This window comes from Trichosurus vulpecula, chromosome 1 (assembly GCF_011100635.1).
Source record: "Trichosurus vulpecula isolate mTriVul1 chromosome 1, mTriVul1.pri, whole genome shotgun sequence".
NCBI lineage: Eukaryota > Metazoa > Chordata > Mammalia > Diprotodontia > Phalangeridae > Trichosurus > Trichosurus vulpecula.
The window spans coordinates 494806374-494827280 of record NC_050573.1 but is presented as its reverse complement, the minus strand read 5'-3'; the positions used below and the strand labels follow the sequence as shown (position 1 = coordinate 494827280).

The window sequence follows — 20907 nt, the reverse complement described above, 5'->3', positions numbered from 1 at the left end:
GCCGCCCAAAGGCGGCTGCAGCAGTCACTCCGGGCTAGCTCTCCTCATCTGCGGAAGTTGGGGTTACAGATGACCACACCCCCGAAAGAGGGATGGCTTGGGACCAGGGTGGGAGGGAAAGGAGGTTGCCGAGACTTGAACTCACGGAGCGTCATTTTCTTCTCTGGGAAGGAGTGAGAAAGCCAAAAGAACTTTCCGGTAACTTTGAAGACCCACACGTAAAAATGAAAGGAATCCAGAGTATGTGATTTGTCAATGTGAAAAGATCCATAGTTTATGATCTTGAGATTTGCTGGTGACTCAAGGTCTATTAAGCAACAAAAACTCTTCCTAACGTCAAGCCCAGCCCTCAATCCACTAAGCCAAACTGACTAATGATAACAGAATAGGCTCCTAGTGGGAGAGGTCCAGAAAAAATGTATCTCTGATAATTGAAAAAATAAAATGTATATGGTGTATATATTCCTATACATGTGTGTATACACACATATTTTTTAGTCAGTCATTCTGAATCTTTGTGACTCCCTTTGGGGTTTTCTTGGCAAAGATATTAGAGTGATTTACCATTTCCTTCTCCAGCTCCTTTTACACATAAGGGAACTGAGGTAAGAAAAGTGGTTGAGTGACTTGCCCAGAGTCACACAGCTAAAAACTAGCTGGATTTGAACTCAGGTCTTCCTGACTCCAGACCTGGAGCTGCCTCCACTGAGCCATATAGCTGCCTCTAGATGCAGTGTAGCTTAGTGAAGAGGGACTTTGCTTCAACCTTGAGGTCAGAAAAATTGGGGTTCAAGTCGTGGTCATGTGACCTTGTAACCTGTCAGTGCCTCAGGCACTCTGAGACTAGAAGGTGCAGAGTACAAGTTGGTAAGAAAAAAATTCCACCTTTCCAAAGGTCTCATATTGATTCTGCCTCTCATATTGGCATCCAGCATCTCTAGAAACGGGTTACATAGAGTCTCTCTTACCATTTTCCAGTAATTTGGAGGAGTATTTCATTTTCATGCCATTAGATAATAATTGAATCTAGGACAACATCCACTGTTGAAACTCAGGGTGGTTGGAAGGGAAGCAATTTAAGAGTTTGCAGGATGAGTATCTTCTGGAGGGCAATGTGGATACTGTTAACTTTGGGAAGGCTTGTGTATGTGCACCAGAGAGGTCTATAGAGGTGTCCTGAAAGAGACTGAGAAAATAATTTGTCTGATAGGTCGCGTGTACCACCACCTGGTGGACATATTATATATTACATTTCCAAAATAGGATGTGAATTGAAATGGGATGTGCATATGTTAGGGGCAGTGTCCTAAGCAGCCCTTGGCACACCCATTAGGTGTACATATAGTGCACACACCACCCACTTTTGCATATATCATGAGAAAGTAGGATTAAGTGGCTGTTAGGTTCTCTACAACTGCAGCCTATGATTCGAGGCCCTTCATAACTAAAGTGGGAAGCAGGTAAGGTGGAGACAGCATTCAAAGCAAGAGTATCATATTCTGCAAGGTGAGGGAAAATTTGGGGGAAACTAATTCCAAGAACAAAAAAGAAAAGAAAAGAAATATAAATCTCAATCAAGGCTGACATAAGGACAGGAACTGAAAGGGAAGAGGAAAAGAATAAGTATTCATATCATGGCAAAGACTGAGGTCTCCCACTGCATCCTGGGCCATCTCCAGTGGTCTTGATCTATATCTGGCCATTGGACTCACGTGGCTTTGGAGGAGAAAGTGAGGCTGGTGACTTTGCCCAGCCCTCTGTCCCTTAAATCCAATTCATTGCATGTCATGGAATCACCTTCCTGATGTCATGGTCCTCTTCAAGAACGAAGGACAAACAACAGCAGCAGTATGTACCACACACTGTACTAAGCACTTTACAAATATCTCATCCGATCCTCACAACAGCCCCAAAAGGTAAGTGCTGTTATTACTGTCCCCAGTTTACATATGAGAAAATGGAGGCCAACAGGTTAAATGACTTGTCTGGGTCACAATGCTATTAACTTTTTGAGACCAGGAGAGAAAGTCAAGGTTTTGTCAGGAAATGGGGATGGGAAACAGGAAGCAGAGTAAGTCCAGTTCTTACCACATTGCTGTCAAAAAGCAGGGCTAATTAAAAATAAAAAAACTATAACTTAACTAACTTTTAAAACTTGTTACTTAAATCCCATTTGCCAAGCACACTACATATGTTAACTCATTTGAGTCTCACAACAACCCTGTGAGCTTTTATAGATAAAGAAACTGAAGCACTTTTATTTTTCCATGATATGAACAGTAGTGATAAGCTTTTTAGAATTTAAGACGTTTACTCATTACAAAAAGCAGGAAACTTAGTTGAAAACTTAGTGCTTCCTTCTCTTGAATATAAAATATATAAACCTGTACGGTGTAACACGTAATCATGTTACATTAATATATTTCAGGCATGTTACATTGGGCACATGTTAACATATGGGACAAGGTGCAACATGGAAGAATTGAATGAGGGAAACCTAGAGTGAAAATGATGACCAAAAGACCAGTAGTGGGAGCCAGTGATCCAAGTCTGAGGGGTCATTAATAGAAAACTATCAAATGACATACTATTTGTAAAGCCTAGCCTATAAATATTTATGTCCATAGCATATAAATGTTAGCTACTTCTACTACTGTCTGGCAACAGGGTAAGGGACCACACGCTAAAACACAGAATTACAGCATTTCAGTGCTGGAAAGAATCTCAAAGGTCACCTGGCCCAAACTCCTCATTTTCTATGTGAGGAAATTGAAGCCCAGAGACTTTGATCTGCACAAGGTCATACAACTTCATAACAAAACCAAGACTATAGACCAAGTCTACTGATTCCTAGTTCCACACTTCTCCCACTGTATGCAAAATTTATTCTCTATCTTATCAACCATGAAAAGAAATTGAGGTTAGTAAAAAACAAAAAACAACAGATGAATTTTTAATTCTTGATAATAATTTAAAGTTTTGGTCCTAAGTCTAGTTGTAAGGGAAGCAGTGCAGAGTAATGAAAGGACCTAAATTTGAATCTTGGCTCTGCTATTTACTAGCTGTGTGATTTTGGACAAGTCATTTTCCCCCTCCCTCACCCTCTGTTACTTTATCTGTAAAAGAGTGATTGGGCTAGATCAGAAGTGTAAAAACATGCTGGCTGCCGGTCTTGTGGCCACACTCCCAAATTAAATGTAATTGGAAAATATGTAATGAAATAAATAAAAATATAACAGAACATAAATAATATTAATATATGGTTTTGTAAGTCAATGTGCAACCCTCAGGGTTCCTTATGTATGGTTTGGTGGCCCTTTTTTCTATTTGAGTGTGACACCACTAGGCTAGATGATCTTGAAGGTCCATCTAGCACTGAAATTCTCTGATCTAAAAATAGAAAATATAGATGATGTTAATCTGTGATTTTCTAAGTCAATATGCAGCCTAGAGGGCTTACTTTCAAACGGAATTTGATACCACTATTCTAGAGTATCTGATGTGAAGTTTCTCACCTACGGATTCCAAAGTTCAAACATATGTCATTAGTTATTTTCTACCATTTCCTCATTTCTTAATGCATAAATTAAAAACTACATTTACCAACATTCTGAAAAGCCAGTGCCCCTTTCAAGAAAATCACTTTTTCTTTTACATGATCAGCAATGGAAAGTTCTCTCCTTTTGAGCCACTAAAAGACAGTCCTCAACATAAGAGAATGTATCACAACAAAAAGAAAGCTCCTCTGTTAATAGAAAGATATAAGAGAAAACAAAAGGATTTTGAGGATCTCTCATCAAAAAGATATTTTATTCCCACCCGTCAGTTGCGGTATAATTCGTGTTGACGCTAAGCAAAGCTATGAAAGTTCTAAAATCCTTCCACATAGTCCTTTTATTTATTTTATGCTTAATTTATAGGACGGAATTTTAATAGGAAGGTAGATTAGTAGAATAGAGTAGACATATAATTTACAGCAAATAAGCATCATAACCTTGCATATGACAAGACTTAAGATTTGAGGATAAAAATTCACATAGTCCTTTGTAAAAATTTCCTCTCTTCCTTCTTTTTCTCTTTCCCCCTCCATTGTTGTTGCTCGGGTGTGTCCAACTCTTCAGGATTTTCTTGGCAAAGATACTCGAGTGGTTTGACAATTCCTTCTCTTGCCCATTTGACAGGTAAGAAACTGAGGCAAACAGGGTTAAACGATTTGCCCAGGGCCACACACAGCTAGTAAGTGTATGATGCCGGATTTGAACGCAAGAAGATGAGTCTTCCTGGTTCCCATGGCAGTGTACCACCTCGCTGCCCTTCTCTCTCTCTGCTTGCCCCGTATTCGACTAGATGATCTCCAATGTCCCTTCCAGCTCTAAACCTGTGATCTTGTGCGCGCCTGCTGCAGGGAGGATCACTCCGAATGGGGTGAAAACACTCAGTGGCTGCCAAGGACACAAATCACTTTCTTCAACACCCTCTAATTGGTCCCTGTAGCATAAAGTCTTGTTCTCGACTGCCGGTATTAGCGGATGAGCAAAGGGGAGCAGTCTATTTGAATGGTTAGACAATCAGTCCCTCTTTCTAGGGTGTGGTCATCTGTAGCCCCAACTTCCGCAGAGTAGGAGAGCTGGCCTGGGGTGACTGCTGCAGCTGCCTTCCTGCGGCCACTCCCTTTGCACCTGTGCTGGAGGGAGGGGGAGACAGGTAGGTTTGCAACCTGAGGGCTCCTCCACCTTCACCCCGCCCACTCATGTCCATTCCCTAAGGAAAGAAAAGGAGACAGAAGGAATGTACTCTTGCCTGACAGGCCAGTTTGCAGAGTTTGGGATAAAGCGGATTTCTGAGAGCTCTTCTTAGGGAGCGGCTCCCTCCCAGACCTGCCCCATATTTGGAGATAGGCTCACTGTGCAGGGGCTGATGGGGATGGATGGGAATCAATGGGGACGGAGGGCTTGGGACCAGGGTGGGAGGGAAAGGAGGCTGCCGAGACTTGAGCTCACGGAGCGTCATTTTTGACTCTCTCATCCCTTCGCAGAGAAGTCTATTAAACAACAAAAGCTCTTCCTAACGTCAAGCCCCGCTCTCAACCCACTGAGCTAAACTGACTAAAGATTATAGAATAAACTCCTAGTGGTGAGAGGTCCAAAAAATGTATTTCTGATAATTGAAAAAATAAAATGTACATGTTGTATATATACATACATATGTGTGTGTATACACATATTTTTCAGTCAGTCATGTCTGAATCTTTGTGACCCCATTTGGGGTTTTCTTGGCAAAGATACTGGAGGAGTTTGCCATTTCCTTTTCCAGCTCATTTGACAGATGAGGAAACTGAGGCAAACAGGGAGAAGTGAGTTGCCCAGGGTCACACAGCTAGTGGATTTTAACCCAGGCCCAGAACTCTAGCCACCTCATCAACTTGCTGCCCCAAAATTGAATTTTACTTTTGTAAAAAAAAAATCAGTATCTTCTATCTAGAAAATAAAGGAAAAATATCTCATGACTTTGCTAAATAAAATCTTTCACTACCTATTTCACAGGGCTGTATACAGAAAGCCCTTCATAAACTGTAAAGTGTTGTATAAGTATAAATAATCATTTAAGTGCAAACATGCAACTGTCAAGATTTCATGGAGTTAGGTGGCACAGTGGTTAGAGTACCTGGCCCAAAGTCAGGAAGACCCAAGTTCAAATCTAGCCTCAGACACTTACTAGTTGTGTGACCCTGGGAAAGTCACTTAATTCTGTTTGCTTCAGTTTCTTCCTCTGTGAAATGATTTGGAGAAGGAAATGACAAACCATTCCAGTATATTTGCCAAGAAAACCCCAAATGGGGTCATGAAGAGTTGGACATGAATGAAATGACTAAACAACAGAAACCAAGGTTTGTGGGATCTTGCAGAATGGCAGTTATTTCAACAGTGAGCTTCTTGGGGCATGAGGGTGAAATCATTCAGAGAAGTCTCCAAATAGAAAACTCATGTCATATCCTACAATGCAGTTCACTGACAATTACTGCAGAGGTATTATTTTCTTTACATATGTTTAAAATGGAGTGATAGGGTCTTTTTGGCAAAAACAAACTACAAAATCCATTCAGTTCTTTTTAATAATGGTCATTTTGTTATATTGGTATCTTATTTGAAAATTCCAGATGTAAAATAGGTCCTCTATCTACTTTTTACTACGCTAGACCTTGCAAAATTCTCAAAAAAATTAACTTCCTAAATTACTCATTTGACATATTTTTCTTGAGTCATAATTATCCTAGGTGTCTGGCACTTGTCAATTTGAAGAGAGGTTTCAGTCTCTTTTTTTTCTATCTTAAACATCTTTAACACATTTACCAGTTTTCTTTTTCCTTCTCGCTTTAGATCAGAAGAAATGCTGAAATTAAGCAAAACTCTCTTTTGACTTGGATATTTATCATGGGCGTGCAGAATTCTAAAATAGATTCCTGCCCTCTTTCTACTTTTCTAAGGAGGAAGAGCATGGAGTCTAAGCAAGAGGCCAAACACTCCAAAGATATTACAGAGAACAATAGTGACAAGGAGCTGAAAGAACTAAAGGAAGAGGAAAAGGAGGAGGAAGGAGCAGAAGAGCTATCTAAAGAGGAATTGGAAGAAGAGGTATTCTTTAAGTTTGTGACTCTGCATGCTGAAGATGACACCCATGAAGCCCTCAGGGTCCCAGGGATGCTGCAAAATCAATTTGGCATTAAACCCGGAATAATCTGTGCTGAAATGCCACGTGGCAAACAGCATTTACAGAATTTAGACAATGCCGCAAATGGGTCTGCCTGGACCATTTTTTTGTTGACTGAAAACTTTTTGAAGGATGCTTGGTGCAATTTCCAGTTCCATACATCCTAATGAACTCCATTAATAGACAGCATAAATACAATTCTGTCATACCAATGAGGCCACTGAATAATCCTCTCCCCAGGGATAGGACTCCATTTGCCTTACAGACTATCAGTGCTCTGGAAGAAAAAAGTTGTGGCTTTCATAAACAAGCACAAAAAAATTTCCAGGATTCTGTGTATGAGAAACAAAAAGCCATATAAAAAGATTCAAAAAATATAGTGGACATTTAGAAAAGTAAGAAGAGTAGTACATTTTAGTGAATAAAACAAAACAAAATTACATAAATGGGGGCAGGGAGGATAAAATGATGTTGTCATTTTATGACATCTTCCAGGAAAGTTAAAATCAAATATCTACACATTGACCCAGCAATACCACTTCTAGGGCTGTATCCCCAAGAGATCACAGAAGTGGGAAATAGACCTGTATATACAAAAATATTTATAGAAGCTCTTTTTGTGGTGGCAGAGAATTGGAAATCAAGGGGATGCCCATCAGTTGGGGGAATGGCTAAACAAGTTGTGGTATATGAATGTAATGGAATACTATTGTGCTATAAGAAATGAGCAGATGGACTTCATATTAACCTGGAAAGACTTACATGATCTGATGCTGAGTGAGGGGAGCAGAACCAGGAGAACATTATACACAATTACAGACCCACGGTATCTGTGATGAGCAACTTTGATAGACTTGGCTCTTCTCAGCAATACAAGGTTCTAAGACAGCTCCAAAGACTCATGATGGAAAAAACTATCCAAATCCAAAGAAATAATTATGGAGTCTGGATATCCATTTATATTTACAGAAGGGCCAAGACAAAAACAATTCCAATAAGCAAAGAAAAGCATGAAGAAGGGGAAGATCCATATTTTGGGGTTTTTTGAACACAGTGATTGGTTGAGAGAGATGAAAGTATGAAAATGGAATGCTCCCTGAATCATGCAAGATGAAAGAAATAAGTACTAAGAACAAATGAGAGATTCCAGCTCATGAGGGACAGGAACTCTCATCCTGGGGAGCAGGAGCTCTTTCACCACTGAGTCATGCAGCTGCTGCTTCTTGTTATTATCTTTCTTATTTACCTGCTGGTGTTTGGCAAGATCTCTTCTCTTTGGTCAACAAGAATCCGAATCTGCTATGAATTTTGTGATTCATGTGTGTGTGTATATGTAGATAGATTGATAGATAGATAGATAGATGTCTATATATCTATATTTATCTATCATCTATCTATTTATCTATCTATCTATCTATCCCTTTTTAATAAGACATCCAAACTGTAAACTGGAAAAACTGAGTTTGAAAAGCCTGTATTTGGTTCATATTTTCTTTGAGGATTATGGGATGAAACTGCCTTTTGAGAATTTGAGGAAACATCAGCTACACATGTTAGGAATAAAATATACCAAGAGATTTGCGGACTGTATTCTAAATTTTTTTTCACCTTTGGCTAACAATGACAGCATGAAAAACTTGGACCTGAGTAATAGTTGAATTAGGAAGGATGAAATGAAGCTTCTGTGTAATGTCTTGACCAAACTGGATTGTAAACTACAGACGCAGAGTCACCAATTAGACACAGACCTCAAAAGCCATCTATTCCAACATGTCCCTGAATAGGAATCCTCTTACAACATCCCTGAAACATGATCATATTCGTCCCCAGTAGAAGACCTCCTGTGATGGGGAAGTCACTACCTTGTCAGGCAGCTCATTCTATGTTTGAACAGTTTACACAGTGAGAAAGTTTGTCTTGATACAGAACTAAATTCTGGCTCTCTTAAACATACACACCATTTTTTCATTTTCAGAGAAGCAGAGAACATTCCAGACCTCTTCCATGTGAAGGACCATCAGTTACTTAAAGAAAGTTATTGGCTTTTTTCACCAACCTATATTTGTCATGTCTCCAGTCCTCTTTCTTATTTCATATTTCTGTGTTCTTATTTATTTCATATTTCTAATGTGTTAAACTTAACATACATTCTTTAAGAACAAAACTGTCCAAAATTGAAGCTCACAGCTTCATGTACAGTCATATTTTGGGGTTTTTGTTTATTGAAGTGTTCATTTTTATTTACATTCATAATAAAAAAAGTTTAATAAAAAGAATTATGGAGTCTGAATGCAGACTGAGGTCAACTATTTGCTCTCTCTCTGTTTTTCTTTTTGTTTGTTTGTTTTGTCTTCTTTCTCATGGTTATAATTAGTTATAATTCTTCTCTACAATATGACTATTGTGAAACTAGGTTTAATGTGAAGGTATATGTAGAACCTATATAGGATTGCATGCCATCCTGGGGGGAAGGGGAGAGGAGAAGGAGGGGGTGAAAAATTGGAACTCGAGAACTTGTGGAACTGTGTTATAAACTAAAAATAAATATAAAAAAATTAATAAAATTTCCAAGAAAGTAGAAATAAGAATGATACTTTTTCTGGGAAAAGTCCTTGGCACTGAAAACCTATGGAATTATCATGCTTCCCTATACAAGGACTAACCATTTTGATTATTCTGTTCCCAGGAACATTTGTCTGATGTTTTCCCCCTTGATTTGAAGATGTGACAAAACACACTTTCAACTAGTTTTTGGCATTCCTTGATTTATCTTCTTCCTTGAAGAGTGTTCTCCTTTGAGTCAGTGTAGTGTAGCAGAGTATGACAGCTTTGGAGTCAGAAGATCTTAGTTCAAATCCCAGGCCTGACATTTAATATGTGTGTGATAACCTCTCTGCCTTAATTTCCCCATCTGTAAAATGAGGGAGTTGAACTAGTTGGCTTCTAAGGTCCCTTCCAACTCTCTATCTCTGATCCTATGACTGTGGATATTATATAATTTCTTAAAATTATATTCTATTTTTTTAATTAAAATATGAACTTGGCATTTTGTCTTTGACATATGTATGCTTTTTCTTTTCAAAGGGATTAATTACTACTTGGCCTCTCTACTTTCATAATCCTTTGAAAATTCCAAAGGCTTGATTTCTTTCTTGTATCTCTAGCTCCTCTTAGTGAGGAAACTTTGCTGAAAATTGAAATTTAGTTTATTCAGTAAACATTGGCTGGGATGCCACATGCCATAGTGCGAGTGTCAGCAGACTATGTTTGGGGAGCCAAATCCATCCACCTACCTGTTAAAATGTAAAAATACGTATATGTACGTATACACACTCACATATTAAACATTTGAGATGAGGAAACTGATGCAAACAGAGATTTAAGTGACTTGCCCAGGATCACACAGCTACTAAGTGTCTGAAGCCACATTTGAACTCAGGAAGATGAGTCTTCCTGAATCCAGGCCCAGCGCTCTATCCACTAGGCAACCTAGCTGTCCCACATATAGATATAGATAAATCTATGTATGTATATGTGTATATGTATGTATGTGTAGAAGCAATTTTGGTTTGAAGATCTTTCCCACCCATTAATAGGCCATGTGACTTGCTTACATCACAGGAAGCCTAAGTCACATGTGGTAGGAGGAGCTTCCTGACAGGAAAAGGAAGTTATGTCACAGGAAATGCAGAGAGAGAGAGCAGCTATGGCTGCTAATGGCTACTAATGGCCATTGTGATAGCTAGAGCAGAACAGGCTGACTTAGCTGTACTGTGCTTTTGTTTTTGGGAAGACCCCAGCAGGGGGTCGGAGTGGTTTTGGGATGGTGAGGCTCCATGTTGTGATATTATATATTATGTTTGGTTAAATGGCTTGTGGGATATGGTTCTCTGGGTTTGAATAAATGGTTTACTTCTTCTACCCTCTACATGGAGAGTCTCGTATGCTTTGTGATACAGAACCACATAGGCATTTTGACAATTACCATCCACATTGTTATTATTGCCTTACTGATACATAATTTGGCATCATGAACAGGATCGCAAGGTATAAGATCTCTGTTTAGAAGTAGACGGGCTTTAGAGTAAGAAATGGTTATCCCAGAATGGGAGGATGTAACTTATTGCTCCCTAGCAAGGGAATGGTCTAAAGGCACTGGTTTGTGTGAGGACTGGAAACAGAAGCTACAGATGGGAGGACCTAGAGATTTGGAGCGTTGTCTCAGAGAAGTTACTGTTGAGCCAGGAATGGGATTGCCAGAGCAATCTCAGGACAAGGCTGGATTTTACTCACGGTCTATTGCATTATATATGAAAGCAGGGACAGACTATTATGAGAGAACTCAGACCCAGAGAGTTACTGAAATGCCTGCTAGTTCAAGTGAGAGTACTTCTTCTATACCACAGCAAGATGGAGATTCTCAGGTAGTAGAGCAACAGGAATCTGCTAGCTGTGCTGTAAATTCAGCTAGACGGCAGAGGGAGCCAAGGAGGTCAAGAGTGAACCTCAGTTCAGCCCAGGTCAGTCTAGCAGCCAATGTGGTTACCTTGGTAACAGGGGGAGAGGATCTAGACAGGAGGATACAATGTCAGAACCTCAGGCACACAGGGATACTTTGTTCCATGGTGCTTCTCACATAGAGAATCAGATGTTGCTACACTTTCAAACAGAAGTATACAGCCAAGGAGGAAAGAAACATAGGATCATAATATTGTGTTCAGAAAGGTTTTGGAAGATTTGACACAACAGGAAATCACTGATATCTTGAATAAGTTCACCCAGAGAATAGAATTGTTAATATCTTGGACGGTGAAAATCAGTGATGAAGGGGCTGCAGGAGTGTCTATAGATACTGTGGATAGTATGAGATTTATAAGTATTAGTCAGAATTCTTTTGTACAGCAAGCTTTTAGGGATTATCATTTGCAAAGAGGTAACCAAACAACCAATCTGTTAGCTTTGGCTGCAACGGTTTGTGATACAGAATACCCTGCTGATTTTATGTGGCCTACTGCAGATAGACCCTGGTATTCAATTAGGGACTGTATGAGAAAAGTTGAAGGAGGAGGTAATGAAGACTTTCTTATGTTAGGGAACACCAAAGTTTACTATGAAACTCCCTTGGGTGTCTCTCATAGGAATTTGATTGTTAAGATGGCACCTCCCACTTATGAACATGTGATTCTGACCCTGCTGATTGCAGAAGTAGGGAACCCTCTTTCAGAGGTGCTGTATAAGATTTCACAGTTAAGTCACTTAGGAGACTGGGGAAAAATGCATTTCTTTGGGAGAGAAGGGTAAAAAAAACCCCAGCAAATTCAATGTCGGAATAGAGTGATTGACAAGAAGAGAAATGTTTACTGCTCTATTGACAGCAGGGGTAGATTTTAGAAGAATAGATGGTATTCCAACTGATGAGCTATACAAAATGTACCAAGATAAGGGGCTTAATAGCAGATGGAATAGAGAAGTAAGAACTGCCCCTACAAATCCTACAGATCTTGAACCCTTGTATCCAAGTGAGTCACACCTTCAAGGAGACTAGGAAATAGGCCTATCCCCAGCTAAAATTAAAGTAACAAACAGATGGGATTACAGACCCCATATTAATCTGACTATATGTTGGAAAAATGGATCAAATACTGTAACTAGGGTGTTGACTGACACTGGGGCAGAGGCCAGCTTGATTTATGGAAACCCTGACAAATTTAGGCCTGGAACTCCTATTACCATCACAGGACTAGGAGGGGCTGAAATAGCCAAACAAGTGAAACTGATGATGAAAATTGGGCAATTGCCTAAGAAAGAATATACCGTGGTCATTGTACCCATTCCTGAATACATCATTGGAATAGATATATTGAAAGGTATGACTGTGAATTTGCCTGAGGGGAAATATCAATTTCTAGTAAGGAAGATAGGAATGAATACACTTTTGGTGGGAAAAATAAAGATGAACCCAATCACTTTGCCTGAACCTTCTAAAGTAATTACTTTGAAGTAGTATCTTGTGCCAGGTGGGTAAGATGAAATTGTCAATACTATAAAGGAATATGTTGAAGCAAGAGTGTTAGTCTCTACAACCACTCAATGGAATGTATGTAATTTAGTACTATATGACCAGTACTAAAGTCAGATGGAATGTGGAGAATGACAGTGGACTATAGACAACTGAATAAAGTGACTCCACCATTGTATGCTGCTGTTCCAGATACTATAACTTTAACAGAAAGGATCCAGAAATATGATGAAGCTTGGTATGCAGTTATTGATTTGGCCAATGCTTTCTTTACAATCCCAATAGACTCCAAACAATGGAACCAGTTTGCTTCACATGGCAGGACTGACAATATACTTTTACCCAATTGCCACAAGGATATCTGCACAGCCCAACTATTTGTCATGGGATTGTGGCTGAAAATTTAGATGAATTGAAGTTACCTGGTGTACAGCTTACTCACTACATAGATGATATTTTGATACAGGGAAAAAATGTGAAAGAAGTGGAGAAGAGTTTTATACTTTTGATTGAGCATATGAAAAGCAAAGGATGGGAAATTAACCCTGCAAAGATTCAAGGGCCAGCTCAAACTGCTCAGACTGTAAAGTTTTTGAGTATACAATGGAATAAAGGACTGCAAGAAATTCACCTACAAGCTCAACAGAAGATTCAAGATTTTCCTATCCCCACCAATAAGAAAGAGGCACAAAAGTTAATAGGACTGTTTGGATATTGGAGACACCACATTCCACATCTTGGACAGATTTTGAAACTCTTATATAAAGTTACCAGGAAAAAAATGTGAATTTGATGGAGACTTGAACAGAGTAAAGCTTTTGAAGAAGCTAAAGCTGATATACAATTGGCTCTGGATTTATGGCCCATGCAAAGTGGAATGACAAGTGACCATACAAGATGACTATGCAAATCGGAGTTTATGGCAGAAACAACAAAGCCAAAATGTACCCTTAGGATTTTGGTCAAGTAAACTACCTTCATCTGGATTACAACACACACCTTTTGAAAAGCAGTTGTTAGCTGCATATTGGGCATTGGTAGAGACTGAGCAACTGACTCTGGGCCATGAAGTGATATTAAGGCCTGGAATCCCAATTGTGACTTGGGTAATGAGTATCCAGCATCTCACAGAACTGGACATGTGCAAGAGGCTAGCATAATTAAATGGAAATGGTATATTCAAAATAGATCAAAAACAGGCAAAAGTGGAGTTTCTGCTCTCCATGAATCTATAGCAAGCATTGACATTGATGGAAATGACAGACCCTCTGAACCAAGGCAACAGTTGGTACAATCCTTGGTAAAATGGAGTGATGGATATGATGAACTAACTGAAGAACAGAAGAAATATGCATAGTTTACTGATGGGACAGCAAAATATTTGGGGCAGAAAAGATAGTGGAAAGCAATAGCCTATAACCCGTGTACTAAGAGAACTTTGGAAAGTACTGGGATAGGTGGAAGTAGTCGATATGCTGAACTTATGGCAGTACATTAGGCTATTAAAACAAAGAAAGGAGGACAGTGCCATATATTCACTGATTCGTGGGCAGTAGCTAATGGGTTAGCTACATGGATACCAATGTGGGAAAATTAAAATTGGGAAATTCATGGTAAACAAATTTGGGGCAAAGATCTATAGGAAGATATATGGGACATGTCTTTGGTTACTAATTTGTCAGTTTTTCATGTAGACACTCACGTGCCCCTCACTATACCAGAAAGTGAGTACAATGCACATGCTGATTGACTAGCAAAGATTCCTACTGAACATATTGTCCCTACACCAACACCAACTGATAATCTGGTACTAGCAATATGGGTCCACCAAACAACTGGACATTTATGGGTCCAGGCCACACACCGGTGGGCACAAGATTGAGGTATTAGTGTCTCTTATTCATTGTTAAAGCAAGTAACAGAGGAATGTCATTTATGTCAATTGGAAAAGGAACAAACTGTTCCTCGGGTAGTAACAGGAGAAACAGCAAGGGGAAAAGTTCCAGCCTAGATCTGGCAGATAGATTATATTGGACCACTACCCCAAGATAAAGGATGTACTTGTGTTGACTCCTATTCACGTGTACTAGTGGCTTGTCCTTTTAAGAATATAACCCAGAAAAACACCTACAAAACTCTAGATATTGTAAGTCTATATTATGGAACCCCAATGCAGATTCAAAGTGACAGTGGGTCACTTTTCAAAGGTAATGAGATGATGAGATCTTGTGTATCAAACAATATAGAGTGGCTGTATCATATTCTATATTATCCACAAGGATCTGGATTGATAGAAAGAATGAATGGATTGTTGAAAGAATAATTAGGAAAGTTAAGTTCTAATAATTCATATCAACATTGGAAAGATAATTTGTTCACTGCTTTACATAATTTGAATAATAGACCATTAGGAGGAAGTATACCTCTAGTCAGAATGATGACCCCAAATCTGCAAAATTAGAAAACAGAAAAAAACATAAGATTCCAAAGTATTGAGTATTGGACTGTGAGGGAAGATGTCCCACCACCGTATCCAGGAATACCTGGTTTGTCAGGATATGATTTACATTGTTTAGAGAACTTTTGATTGGATAAAAAAGAGATAAGAAAAATCTCTACTGGGATATGTATGAGAATCCCTAAGAATCATTTTGGACAGATATTACCTAAACCAGGATTAGCAGCTCAAGGAATACATGTATTGGCTGGAGTGATAGATTCTAATTATCAAGGAGAAATTATTAAACCAGATGTCACCCTCTGATGTGTTTGGATGTCACCTCTGGACCTGTCCACAACTGTGATGTGTCATCTCTGGACCTGGAGTCAACTGAGTTCTGGATGCCAGCTTGCTAAAGAACTGACCTCTCAAATAGGACTCAATCTCTTGGGGCAGGGACAGCTCTATGTCCAATTTCAGCAGGAAGAAGCTTTGGAGGATGATACCTTCAACCCTTACCCCAAGATTTTGAGCCCCATTCATTCAAGGGGGGAATGATGACATTGTTTTACATGCTTATCTTGTGTTATCCCTATTATTTTGTTGTGTAAAATTCTGTTGACACCAGTTATCCCAAAATTCCCATTGCCCTATGTAATGAATAAGAAAAATCTTGGGGCCAAAAATAGTAGCAATTTAGATTTGAAGATCTTTCCCATCCATTAACAGGCCATGTTACCTGTTTATATCTCAAGAAGCCTAAGTCACATGTGGTAGGAGGAGTTTCCTAACAGGAAAAGGAAGTTATGTCACAGGAAATGTTGAGAGAGAGATGTTATGGCTGCTAATTGCTGCTAATGGCCGCCCTTGTGATTGTTAGAACTGAACAGGCTGACTTAGCTGTACTGTGAGTTTGACTTTGGGGAGACCCCAGAAGGAAGTCAGAGAGGTTTGGGGTTGGTGAGTCTCCAGGTTGTGATATTGTGTGTGGAATGTTTTACTGTTGTGATTGACTTGGATAAATGGCTTGTGGGAGATGGTTCTCTCGTGTCTGAATACATGGTTTACTTCTTCTACCTTCTATGTGGAGAGTCTCGTATACTTTGTGATACAGAACTACATAGGCATTTTAACAATTATCATCCACAGTGTTATTATTGCCTTACTGTTACATGTGGAAAAGTCACTTAACTCTGATTGCTTTGCAAAAAGAAAAAAAAGCATTCCAGTAGAGGAGAGGGGATGAGGGCCTGAACCAGCTTTGTGGCTACATTAGTGGGAAGAAGGTGATACATGTACAAGAAGTGTTGTGAGGTGGAAACACAATGAGGGTTAGTGTTACAGAAGAATCATTTTGAGAATATCAAACGGGAATGTAAAGATTGTAAAGTTAACTCTACCATGGACTTTCCATTCGTCTTTTTTCTGAAAGCTGGTCTATCATTCAATAGTCAATAAGCCCTGGGAAGACAAAGAAAGGCAAAAGACAGTCCCTGATCTCAAGAAGTTCCCCATCTAATGGGGGGCCAGGGAGAGACAACATGCAAATCACTATGTACAAAGAAGATGCATACAAGATAAATTGGAGATAATCAACAGAGAGAAAGCACTAGCATTGAGGGGGCCAAGGAAAGGTCTCTTGTAGAAGGTGGACTTTTAGCTGGGGATTTGAAGAAAGTCAGAGAATACAGCAATATAAAGATGAGAAAGAATTCCAGGTATGGTGGAGAACCAGTGAAAATGCTTGGAGGCTGGAGAAATATGTTTTGTGAGCAACTGCAAAAAGGCCAGTGCCACAGGGTCACAGGGTATATGAGGGAGGGGGGAAGTAAGGGGAGTATGGTATAAGAAGACTGGAAAGATAAGAAGGGGTAAGATGGCAAAGAACTTTAAATGCTGAACAGAGGATTTTATATTTGATCTTGCAGTAAAAGGTAACCACTGGAATTTATTAAGCAGAGAAGGTGACATAGTGACATGACTCAAGGACCCAAGGACATGGTGACATCTGTGCTTTCAAACTAAGATAACTTTGACAGTTGAGTGGAGGATGGACTGGCCCAGTAACAATTTCAATGTGAATAACCATGGATTGCTGACTTTAAATCTATCTATCTGTCTGTCTGTCTATCTGTCTGTCTATCTATCTATCTGTGTGTCATCGACCATTCAGTCAGCCAGTAGTGGTCATAAAAGGTCCATTCTAAGAAATCTGTATTAAGCTTATAGCTTGTGTCCTTTCAACCAGATTTGCTCTTAGACAGAGAGCCTACTTTCTTGGTGTCTCTTCCTCTTTCCTTCTTGATAGATTTTTTTTCATAATCTCCACAATAAAGTCAGGAATTATAATAAAATTGAGTTCCTGCTCTTGAGTTTTCTGACCCTCTGGTGGTTCATGAAATGCCCACAGGATACTGTTAATATTAAATGGGACCATGATACCATCATCAAATTTCCAGAATAACTTGATCTATCCAATTCCCAATATCCAGATATATAGGGAGGTATTTGTGTTTCTGGATTCTTTCTTTTTAATGTGATCAGTCAGGAATTCTTTAAGTTGTCCCCTGAAGTTACAGGGATCTCTTCCTGACATACACACACCTGACTTGACAAAAGTAGCCCTGGGAGGTCTCTGGCAAAGGCTGGAGAGCAGTAGGGCAGAGCTCCTTGGCTGGGGGTCACAAAAGTTGCAGCTATAGGGCCACGACTGTGGAGAGGGGAGGCTACTAGAATGGCAGGGGATTCAGTTTGCTTTTTTAAAAGAATGATTTATTTTTTAGTTTTCAACATTTACTTCAATGAGATTTTCGGTTTCATATTTTCTCCCCTCCTCTTCCCCTACCCCAAGATGACATCAATCTGAAATAGGTTCTACATATACATTCATATTAAATATATTTTCACATTAGTTATGCTGTAAAGAAGAATTAGAACCACTTGTGGGAAGAACCACAAGAAAGAAGAAAAAACAAGAGAGAGAAAGAGAGAGAGAGAGAGAGACAGAGAGAGAGAGAGAGAGAGAGAGAGAGCAAATGGTATGCTTCAATCTGCATTCAGACTCCATAGTTCTTTCTCTGGATGTGAATAGTGTTTTTCATCATGAGTCTTTTGGAATTGTCTTGGATCTTTGCACTGCTGAGAAGAGCTAGGCCTATCAAAAGCTGTCATCGTACATTGAGGCTGTTACTGTGTACAATGGTCTCCTGGTTCTTCTCACTTCCCTCAGCATCAGTTCATATAAATCCTTCCAGGTTTTGTGAAGTCCACCTGGCCATCATTTCTTATAGCACAATAGTATTCCATTACTTTCATACACCACAACTTGTTCAGCTATTCCCCAATTGATGGGCATCCCCTTCATTTCTAATTCTTGGCCACCACGAGAGCTGCTATCAGTTTGCTTTTTGATGGTGATTTTTGGAGAATTGACAACTGATATATTGTTTTTAACATGGAAACTCTTTGTTGGGGGCTGTTTATGACTATACGTTTGATTGTTTGTTTGCAATTGTTTCTCAATTTTCCTTTTAGCTTTTTCTAATTTCAGTAGTTTTGACAGCACAGAAATAATTTTGGTGCACTAACTTCCGGAATTGTTTCCCAGAGATTATTCCAGGTATTCCCTGTTTATTCTCAGTATTATATTTTTTAAAGCATTTTCCTTTATTTTCTGGAAAAGTAAAGAGCTTATCCAGACTACCTTGGCTTCATACCCTAACTGGTGCTAGCATGAGAATATTGTTATGCAATATGTATATTGCTGAATTTTATGAAGGTGCTATGTGTTTATAAGTAAGTTTCGAATACCTTGTATATGCATCATTGTGTACTATATGTTGATATGTGAATAAGTTACTGAGAGTGTTGTCATGGTTTTGAATTCATGTCTTGCTTTAAAGTTTTGCTATGTACCTTGTATTATTTGCCTAGAGCCTTGTTTTCTGTCATAATGAATTTATTGCTTGCATTAATATTTCAGTATTGATGGCACACATGGTGCAATCTCTTTAAGAAGATAGGAGTTGAAACAGTTTAGTTCTGTTGTGGTGTGTTCGGTATGAAAAAAGTCTAGAGGTCTCCTAATATTTGGGAGAGTCGGTCAACAGGTGTTTATATGTGCTTCCTATGTGCCAGGAGCTGTTAAGTACTAAAGATACAAAGAAAGCCCCTGCTCTCAAGGTAGATACTTTCTAATGAGTGAGATAACATGTAAACAACTAGGAAGATACAGACATAGTAGATGGAGGGATGTGAAAGGGGAAGCTACGAGCATCTAGAAGTCCTCCTGCATGTACAAAGTGGAGTCTGAGCTGAGTGTCGAAGGAAGCCAAGGAAAACAAAGGTTGGATGTGATGGAACAGAGCATTTCAAGCCTGGGAGATAAGCAACTGCAAGAATGGTCAATGTGGTCGGATCATAGAGTACACAGAAGGGAGTCGAGTACACATGGAAAGGGAGGAAGGACCCAGTTTACAAGGAGTATTAAATGCAATGATCCTTGAGGTGATGGGAAGCCACTGGAGCTCATTGAGGAGGAAGATGATATGGTCAGACCTATGCTTTAGAAAAAAAAAACCCACCTTGGCAGTTGGGAGGAGGGTGGATTGAAGTAGAGAGAGATGAGGGAGGAAGACAAGTTAAAAAATTGTTGCAATAGTCCCAAGGAGAGATGAGGAGGCCTGAATTAGTGCTGTGGTTAGATGAGTGGGGAGAAGGGGACATAGACACGAGAAATGTTATGAAGGAAGAAACAAGATTCCGGTTAGTGTCAGAGAACAGCAGTCATTTTAAGGGTATTGAACAGGAATGTGAAGACCGTATAGTTAAAGTCATTAATGCAAAGGCAGGAGACACAACAAAGGAAGTTATTATGAAGCTACTTGAAACATTTGACCATGGATGCCTCTCTGAGGAGCAACACCTGGAAACTAAATATTTTATTTTTGGCAGTTAGGTAGTGCAGTGGAAAGAATGCTGAACCTAGAATGAGGAAGATTCAACTTCATGAATTCAAATCTGGCCTCAAACACCTCCTAGTTGTGTGACCCGGGGCAAGTCACTTAATCCTGTTTGCCTCAGTTTCCTCATCTGTGAGGTGAACTGGGGAAGGAAATGGCAAATCATTCTAATATCTCTGCCAACAAAACCCTAAATGGTGTTGTTAAGAGTCAGACATGACTGAAATATGACTGAACAACCATGATACAGATTAAGCTGTTAAAGCTTCAAGTTACACTCAGACTTTTGAGACAACAGGTAATCTGGTCCACCATCTGAGAAGGAGCTACTCAAACAAAAAGTGAGAACAAAAAATAGGTTTTCTCACAGAAACTAGAGGTCACAATTAAGCCTGAAAATATCACTCTGCCTGTGGTTAAGATGGAGGCCATATTCAATGTGGTGATCTGATACCACAACAACCCAAGAATTATCACTCCCCACTGAGGGGATAATGGCACTGAAAGCCTTGAGTTGGACAGACAACAGGGAGCCTAAAACAAGGGAAGGTGCCTGAGGCAGAGAAAGTGACAAGGCTGATTGAGAGCTTAAGAAAGAAAGCCTCAGTGGTAGTAAATAACCTCCTTGGTGCACCCCTGGACATAAGCTGAGGCCAATGCAAGCAAACTTTGGCTGAGTGTTTGAAGAAGACAGGTCACTATAAGAACATTGTGCTGATTTTGTGTCTAATACTGTGATATGAGGGTGACAAGGCCAGCTGAGTCACTGCCCAAGGTAA

At 39.5% G+C, this 20907-nt stretch overlaps 1 pseudogene; it reads left to right on the top strand.

The window, feature by feature from the left end:
• Positions 1–6431: 6431 nt before the first annotated feature.
• On the top strand, positions 6432–7099 carry LOC118840484 (annotated as a pseudogene).
• Positions 7100–20907: the final 13808 nt, after the last annotated feature.